The sequence below is a fragment of the Oreochromis niloticus genome, unplaced genomic scaffold, assembly GCF_001858045.2.
Source record: "Oreochromis niloticus isolate F11D_XX unplaced genomic scaffold, O_niloticus_UMD_NMBU tig00006749_pilon, whole genome shotgun sequence".
Classification (NCBI taxonomy): Eukaryota; Metazoa; Chordata; class Actinopteri; order Cichliformes; family Cichlidae; genus Oreochromis; species Oreochromis niloticus.
This window is the reverse complement of record NW_020328153.1, coordinates 4,065-13,584: the sequence shown is the minus strand read 5'-3', so window position 1 is coordinate 13,584 and position 9,520 is coordinate 4,065. Positions and strand designations below refer to the sequence as shown.

The 9,520-nt window shown below is 40.7% G+C and overlaps 1 long non-coding RNA gene across 1 annotated transcript; it reads left to right on the top strand.

Moving 5' to 3' along the window:
• Nucleotides 1-1,435: 1,435 nt before the first annotated feature.
• On the top strand, nt 1,436-2,192 carry LOC112845334 (uncharacterized). Its single transcript, XR_003218153.1, has 2 exons — nt 1,436-1,795; nt 1,870-2,192. It is a non-coding gene; the product is annotated as an uncharacterized LOC112845334 (long non-coding RNA).
• The last annotated feature ends 7,328 nt before the right edge of the window (nt 2,193-9,520 follow it).

Here is a 9,520-nt window from a genome sequence, read left to right as displayed (position 1 = left end):
TTTGACGAAATTGACAAGATCAAAATTCAAATCACAATGGCAAGGATTTAAAAACAAGAATAAACATGAATAAACAGGGTTGTAGTTGGTACGCGAATGTAAACAGGTCCTTTTGAGCTGTCATTTGAACTTTGCTTTTAAGTGTTTGTCAGGCAGCACAGTGGCACGGTGGTTAGCACTGTTGCCGCACAGCAAGAAAGTCCTGAGTTCAATTCCACCATCAGGCCGGGGTCTTTCTGTGTGGAGTTTGCATGTTCTCCCCGTGTTTGCGTGGGTTCCCTCCGGGTACTCCGGCTTCCTCCCACCATCCGAAGACATGCAGCTTGTGGGGATAGGTTAATTGGATAATCCAAATTGTCACTAGGTGTGAATGGTTGTCTGTCCCTGTGTGTTAGCCCTGCGACAGACTGGCGACCTGTCCAGGGTGTACCCCGCCTCTCGCCCTATGACAGCTGGGATAGGCTCCAGCGCCCCTGAAAAGGATAAGCGGAAGCGAATGGATGGACGGATGGATGTTTGTCTAAGCATGAATGTTTTTACGATGGCTTTCCCCCCACCTTGTACGGTTGCCAGTATATTGATGTTTTTATTATTTTTTTTAAATGAATCTAAGCTTTTCGAGCAGATCAGAGGTGTCAGTGTATTTTCTTTGGTCTCTGTTCTGGCAGAGATAGCTGTTGGCAAAGACCAGCTTGTGCTGGTGCTTGTTTCTTCCTCCCCGTTATCACCACAGCTTTATTCAAAGAAGGTGATCTGATCTTTTGGCTCGTCTGTCCAATAGTGTAGATTATTGCAGAATTCAGATCAAATCAGGGCCCAAACTTGTGTGAGTAACTTTATGAAGGGAATAAAGGGAACTCTGCCAGCTGCCAGCTGAACTGTGTAAAACCTAAATTACAGTAGACTGGTCTCATTTTGAAGGTTATATGGGCTTATGATTATATTTAGAGATACAACTGTGTAATGTATGTTCTATGTCCTGTTTTTTAGGGGTCTGTCAATGGAAAATTGTACTTAGTAGTCAGTATAAGCTTTTAATGATTTAAGTTTGCATATGATAGAATACTGTATGTTGACCTTTTGATGACTTAGACTGTTGTCCACTACAAGACTGTTTTATAAATTCTTTCTCACAGCGATAATAGCTGAACAAGCAGGAAGAGGAGAGCTGGACACTCTTATCTGACGCTCCCTAACGAGAAGAGAGGCCGCGTCTTTCTGTATCCCACAACACACATGCATACACCTGAACCACTCTTATCTTCACTCCCTACGCACTAACTTTCCTCTGCCTATGAATAGACGTATTCACTGTTGTATTATTTTTGTATATAAATAAAGACAAGTGCAAGAACAGAGCGCGCATCACAGGGCCCCCACTCTGGTGTGAGCGTTCTGTGACCGCCCTTGTATACAAGTGAAAACCACAGCGTCTGTGTGTGTTTCTACCCTTAGACTCTTAGCTGAAGAAGTGTCTTTAGAGTAAATCTCTTGACATTTATTTTGGTCCTTCGTAGCCGGGGCAGAAACATCAGAACTGTTATCTGTGACTCTGTTCCAGGATCTGGCATACTGTTTCCTGACGCCGTGGAGCCAGCACCGAAGTCTGTGCACAGCCCTCTTAGACGAGGCCGAAAGCCCTGGAACGTGTGAATTCGGGTCCAGGCCGGTGTTTTTAGTCTGGTCCACGGCGGCGGGATTCAGTCTGACGATCCGAATCACCAGTGAGACGTCTGAGAGGTGAGAAACACTACTTTGGTTAGGAATCGCCATAATGAACCGACAAATAAAATAGGTTAGGAATCGCCTTAATGAACCGACAAATAAAATAGGTTAGGAATCGCCTTAATGAACCGACAAATAAAATAGGTTAGGAATCGCCTTAATGAACCGACAAATAAAATAGGTTAGGAATCGCCATAAGGAACCGAATTAGTAAAAGCGCGCAAATGTCTATGTGTGTGTATGTGTCTGGAAGTAAGTTGATTTTACAGCACAATACGCTGCTGAACTACTTCTATTTTATTTGTTTTCTTTGCTGAGGCTCACGTACTGGTGACAAATGAGAACGGTTGAGTTTTATCTCGTAAAACTGATACCCCTTCATTTTTTAGAAGTGAAGTAGAAGGGCGTATCAGCAACCACTCTGAAGTCAAGCGTGCCAGTGACAGCCCAGCAAAATCTTTGACAATGGGGAATAAACAAGCAAAATTAACACCTGATGAGGAATGTTTAGAAAAGCAACAAACCGGAGCAGGTAGAATAAGTGCAAATAGGTGGAGAAATCCACAAAAAGCTAAAAACCACAGCTGGGAAGGGTAATGCAATCCCTCAGCTGTTACCCAGTTGAAAGCTGTCCTGAAACAAGAAATTACATTAACAAAAGACCCAAAGAAGAAATTAAAACGTGAAGAAGAATATAAACTTTTCCAAGCATGGGAAACTGAAGCTGAAAGGAGAACTGAAAATAAGAAAAAGAAAGAGGAAAATAAAAATCTATTTAAACGCACTTTCATTGAAGGATTACTACCACCCATTAGGTCTCATGTAGAAAAGAATTGGGTAACGCAAGATACGGGCACAGCAGATGAGGCGTTTCAATATGCTAACCATGCACAGACAGTGGTGAAAAAGAAAGAGAAGGTCTCAGTTTTTGCCCTCGACGCTGACACTGTTCTCACAGCTTTCAGTGGAGGCTACAGGAGAGGTTTCAGAGGCCAAAAGAGAGGGAGAGGAATGCGTAGGGCAGGAGCAGGGGGTAGAGACAGGTTTAGACACACACCAAACAGTGACTTTAATACTGCATGCTGGAGGTGTGGAAAAGAGGGACATTTTGCACGTGACTGTAAGAAACAAAGAAGCAGTTCAGATTAGGAAGAACATAATAATCCCTCACCAAGTAAAATTAGAGATCCAAGTATAAGTTTAAAAAGGGCTGGAAACAGACCCAACTGAATACATATAAATGCAAGAGGAATAAAGTTAAATAAAACAACTGTAATGTATTCAAATTGATAAAAGCAAGGATAACAACCTGTAAACTGGTATTAACAATGAAATATAGTTGGCAGGACGACCGTGCCTAGAATGGATAGACTGCATGAAAATACATAACTCACACAAACACATATTAAATGAAATAGAGAGATGCATAAGGTATATTAAGGTTTTGTCATTGTTCAGCCAAGGAAAGTGTGTGAAAAGGAAAATGTCTCCAGCTTGGGACGGGGTGAAACTGCAGATCACCCCCATCCCTTGATGGATGCAAAATAAAATATTGTAATATACTATTGCTGTTATATAAAAAGATAATAACATTAATAATAACATAATATTAATATGAAGAGGCACCTCAGTTAGCTATGATGTGAGGTGGATAATTGTTAAAAGTAGTCTGCATCAAGCTTAAGGTTTGCTCAAATTCAGTATAATGACATATGAGATAAAGAAAATATCTAAACTAATTAAGTGCATAGAGGCACTTGACCTGCTTGAAAACCTGTCATCCTAGATGAGACATTGCTGAAATATAGAGCACACCTATACTAACAACTAACAAGCTAAACCCTCTATACAACAGCTAAAGCTGCACAATTGAGAAGCTGAATTAAATACATGGTCACTGCTAAGCTGATGAGCAGGTTACACATTTTTTAGAGCAGGAGCTACATAAGAACACATCAGAGGGAGGGAAACTGCTATTAAAGCTCAAACATGAAGCCGTCTGTGGGCTCAGTTTTTTTGTTTTTTTTTTCCCTCACGCTTCTGATTTGTCTTTGGCAGCAGCCTTTTTGCATCCTGACTCGTGTGTAAAGCGTTCAAGCCATCAGTAACTTGTTTTTGTTTTGTTTTGTTTTTTGTTTTGTTGGGTTGAAAAATGACTAAATTTGTGATCATACTTGTGGATCACAGTGACACATAATGATTAGGCATATGATTTACTAATGCAGATGTAATAACTTTATTCTAAAATTCAAGGAGAACAAACAAGAACAACATCTTCAGTTGTGTATTGTTGTTGTTCTCTGTGCAGTGTGCTGAGTTTTGTTTTTGTTTCTTTTGTTTTTTGAAATGTTGCTTGAGTGATGAGTACTGTAACTTCTGTTCAGAGCCAGCTGAGAGCTGGGTTGTCTGTTTTGTTTTAGGTGACAAGCCAGAAAAGTTAAAACTTAGTTTCTTGTTTTGAAAAAAAAGGGGGAAAAGGGAGGTTTTGTGTTTCTCAACCAAGAACAACTACAATTTCATTTTCTGTTTTTGAGAAAGGAGAATTTATAATAATAATAATAATAATAATAATAAAACAAAGAGTGATGTTTTGCTTAAGTGTTGAAGCAGGCTAATACTGCAACATACCGTCTAATGCATGATCTGCGAGCAATATATGAAATCATTTTATTTATCTTTAAATAAACTCCAATTATGGAGACCTGAAGTCACATGCTTAGGGCACACCCTCAGGTGAAGGCAGAAAGCTACTAAACAAAGAAAAGAAGCCATACAAAATGCGCCACAGCCACAAACTAAGCATTCATATTCTTTCTAACTCTTAGTGAGCCTGAGTTATGACCTTGGCTCCCTGTTTTTCTGCCTCCACCAAAGGTGGGGGTGACGCTCCCGTGGCTCTTTACTATCACAAAAAAAAAAAAAAAAAAAAAAGAGAGAGGCCCCTACTCTCTGAATACAATATTCTTTTCATAACTCGGCAGTATGAAATGTCATGAAACAGTGTAACTCACTCACAATAAATCAGCAGCATAGGATAATACAAACCTATCTAATAAATCTAATGATTTTCACATTCTTTTAACTCAGAAGTGTGATGTGGCCTACAGCAGTATCATGATTCACTCATTTTGATTACAGGTATAATGTAATATATAACAGCATAATAATCTCACAACTGCTACAAGCACATTTGCCTTTCTTAACACACGTGAGAGAAAGGCAACTGTTGAGAAAATGCTCTTTTGGGTGAGACAGGCCCAGAGGCCCTGCTTGCAAGCTACTAACACACATACATGCAATGAAGAACAGCTTACACTACAGCACACACTATACATGCGCCTATATCCCTCATTAGTGTTAAAACAGGGAAAACTTAATAGTTTTGTTATCAAATGCTGAAGTTTATCCACTACTAACAAATAAACTCTCTGGGTTGCAGGACAACAACTTCAAAAAGAACGAGACTGGTATGACCAACCAGTGATGAAACAACAAATTTAGTGGTTAAGAGTCAAATTGTGAGATGTTTTCTGCTGATTGAATCATACAAGTGATTACTGAAGGAAGGAAAATTCCTTTTTTGTGCTTTTAAACGTGATCTTACGAATTTTAATATCTACCTGTGTTGTCCTGTCAACTTGGTGGGTTATGAGTTGATTATATTGTGAGGAAAAACAAAAAAGGGGGAGAGAAGGCTGACACAGGGCCTGGCCCGGTGTTTCTCCCCTCTCTGAATAACACAGCCAATACAACATCATTTTCCTGTTCGTCTGTTTTTGTTTTGTTTTTGTTTTTTCTCTTTATGTTTAATTACAGGCTGCTTTGCCGGTCCTGAAAGCCGAAGCTGACCTGGACTCCTGCTCTCCCCTCTACCATCTCTGACCCTGACCCTGACCAAATGCTGCAGCAGCTGGACCCATAACAACAATCTAAAAATGTCAACAGTGCTACAGGAAAGCGATCTCATGCAGCAGAGACGGAGAGCGTTAAATCCAAGGCCCGTTTCACTACACGGGGAAGATTTCCAGACAGCTTCAGCTGACAGAGCTGTGACGAGACGCCCATTAAGCCCGAATGAAAAGTAAGGCCGAGCAAAAGAATGCTGACCTTGATAACTCTGCATTAACACTGTACAGGACAGTGACGGACCAACACGGATGATCGGGCAGCAGAAGAAAGGGCGTGCCAGAGACAGGAGGAGCAACTGAGGTCAAAAGGCACCTCAGAATGGACAAAACACAGAAGAAGAAAGGACTGCCCCAATTGGGGCCAAAACCAGGACAGACTGAACTTTGAGCAGCAGCAGCAGCAATGGTCGCAACCGGACTGAAAAGGAGGAGGGCAGGACCCCAGGACACGCTTCAGGCCGTGGTTTACCCAAAACACCAGAACAGGAAAGTGATAAACACGCCAACATACACTAACATACACATCTACACACACTGACTCAGAATGAAGAGAAACACACACCTGAACAGACGTGCACTTGTTGATTGAGTGAGAAATGACACACACACACATCAGACAATGTACACTCATCAAACATGACTGACGCCCTGAACGCCTTGAGACAGATCCAGCAGGCCCAAAATCAGGCCTATGTAAATAATACAAGTGACTGCTAAAAAGACTACTACTCCCTTTTCACTGTGTAATACTTTTTGTTAAAAACCAACGGTGCAATAGACTTCAATACTTGAAATACTTGAAATACTTGCAATTCCTTTGTATTCTTATTCTTATTTATTCTATTTATCCCTTTTTGTATTCTTACTTTTATTTTGTGTCTTTGTAACATGTATACTGCCATGTCTAAAACTCATGATTAACCGTATAATTGTTTCCACTGTTGCTGCATACATAGCCGTGACAAATGATGATGATGATGATGACTCCGACCTGTTGGAACATGAAGACTTTGTGTGATTAATGATGGTGTGATAGAAACTGTACAACAAGATGTTACATACTGATATCTCACTTGAAAGTTATACTGACAACAGGAGGGAATGTCAATGGAAAATTGTACTTAGTAGTCAGTATAAGCTTTTAATGATATAAGTTTGCATATGATAGAATACTGTATGTTGACCTTTTGATGACTTAGACTGTTGTCCACTACAAGACTGTTTTATAAATTCTTTCTCACAGCGATAATAGCTGAACAAGCAGGAAGAGAAGAGCTGGACACTCTTATCTGACGCTCCCTAACAAGAAGAGAGGCTGCGTCCTTCTGAATCTCACAACACACACGCATACACCTAAACCACTCTTATCTTCACTCCCTACACACTAACTTTCCTCTACCTATGAATAGACGTATTCACTGTTGTATTACTTTTGTATATAAATAAAGACAAGTGCAAGAACAGAGCACGCATCACAGGGCCCCCACTCTGGTGTGAGCGTTCTGTGACCGCCCTTGTATACAAGTGAAAACCACAGCGTCTGTGTGTTTCTACCCTTAGACTCTTAGCTGAAGAAGTGTCTTTAGAGTAAATCTCTTGACAGTAACAAAGAGTTGAGATTTGCAGAGGGACTGCCGGGCCATGCACATCTCCATTCTCGAAGATGAATAAGTGATAGAAGACGAATAAATGGTTGGGAAGTAACTATTAACCCTCACTATAAAGACATAAATGGTAACTATAAGTAACCACACAAGAGGTTTACTGCAGTGTAACTAAGGGAGGGTTCAGGGTCACCTGATCCAAGGCTGACTATATGCTTTATCAAATAGGAAAGTTGTAAGTGTAATGTTGAAAGTACAGAGGGTGTCTGTCTCCTGAATCCAAACTGGGAGCTGGTTCAGAGCAGAGCCCTGAAAGCTGAAGGCTCTGCCTCCCATTCTACTTTTAGAAAGAGCTAGTCTGAGAGTGAAGAGCTGTACCGGGGTGATGTGGTACCTTAATGTGTTTAAGATATGACGGGGCCTCATAATTCAAGACCTTGTTGAAATATTGCCATGTCTTTATAACTCAGTCTTCCTACGTGTTGCATCATTGCTGGAGATTTGTTAGGACAGCTCAGTGATCTGTGGTTTGTTGGGCTCCTCTGAAAATATGACACAGTGTCTGAGAGTAGTGGAAGACAGAGTAAGTGAGCCTTCACTACCATAACTTAGCCAGTGAGTATGTAGACATGAACTGACCTGTCACTGGAGATACTGTCACAACAGCTAGATATGTAGTTCTTTACTCCGGGACACCGTCCAGCTGCTGGGAGCAAGCCCTGAAGCAGTCAATGACATCTGCTGCAGCAAAACTTGCATTTTGCTAGTGTTTATACTCAAAATCAGTATATAATCAGTCTCAGAAAGCTCTTGTGGTTGTTAGTCAGTCCTACCTTCTCTGTTTCAATGTATATGTGAGAAGGGAATTGCATAAAAAGGTAGATGTGACTTTATAATCTGTAATATCTCAGGTATGAACCAAATCTGGTGGATACCGTGCTGTTGGAGGGAAAGGAGCCAATGAGTAGAGAGGCGGTACCCCAAAGTTTAAAGCCAACTACAACTAATATTAATTTATTTTACGTGCATTTTCTTGAATATTGACTTGCTTGAATATTTGAATTTTAACATTTAAAACTAGTGATAAATATTACTAAGATTGTATGGATTAACTTTTTTTCTTAGGTGCACCAGCACAAAAGTTAGGTGCACCCAAATTTTTCATCGCATCGCTTAACCCCACTGTTTTACATGTTTCACTTTATTTTAATTGCTGTCATACAGACAATATTGATTTGTAAATGATGAACTAACAAGCTTGTCGACACAAAGTTCTTTATTTGGAGCACAGTTCTACAGGAAAGATAAGTTACTGAAATAGTGCTTGTGCTTAAAGTGCTTTGGCACTCTTTGGCAATATTGTAGACAATGTTAAACTTGATCATCATCTGGGCCTCCTCTGACAATCTGTTTGCTGCTGCCTGCCGCTGAAAGGCAGTGGGGAGAGGGGGCACTTGGGCAGGGCATTTATCACCACATGTAATGTGTTTTCTGGATACACTGGTGCTTTTTAAGCGTTCAGAGGTTGATGGCTCTGTGTCAGAGCACTGGCTATGAACTTCACACAGATCGGACGTAACGAAAAAGTTATCAATTGTTCTTTTCATCTTTTCTCATTACCCACAGCTACATCCACTTCTCAAGCGCCACAGCCTGGTGAGTATGTGATCTGCGTTCGCTTTGGAGGGGAGCACATCCCTAGCAGTCCATTCCAAGTCGCAGTGAGTGAGCTGCATTTAATCCTACGTGCCTACATGCTGTTTTGGCAACTTTCATGAATAAAACTGAGTTTTCAGTCTCAGTCAAAACAATCGCAAACAGGCAGAGTACAGTTGTCAAGAATGACCCTCGAGTTAGAGAAGCAGTAGTGTCTTATGATGAGTCTTAAGCTGCGTCAAGTCAACGACATGAAGCACCTATGGGCGAGATAACTCGAGTAGATAGGACGTGGGCAAGACCCAAGATAAGCTTTTCTCAAATTCTACATAAGCAATTTAAGTGAGTGCTAATAAGAGTGACAGATGCCACTGACTGAAGTAAATGCATAAGCAGTCCCAGATGCCAAAGCCCTGATTGAATATCTTTGTTAAAGCCAATAAAGTCGCATATGTTGTGTTGCTGTGAAAAACTGCCCATGCTGTCCAAAAACAGCTTTTTTTTCCTGCTGTAAAGGTGGACATGGGAGCTTATATGAGAATGACTCTTGGAGGAATCACATTGTTTGTCACAGCTGTACTGGCTTCATTTTTAATTGTTTTTATTTTTCAGCCATTTAGTAGTGAT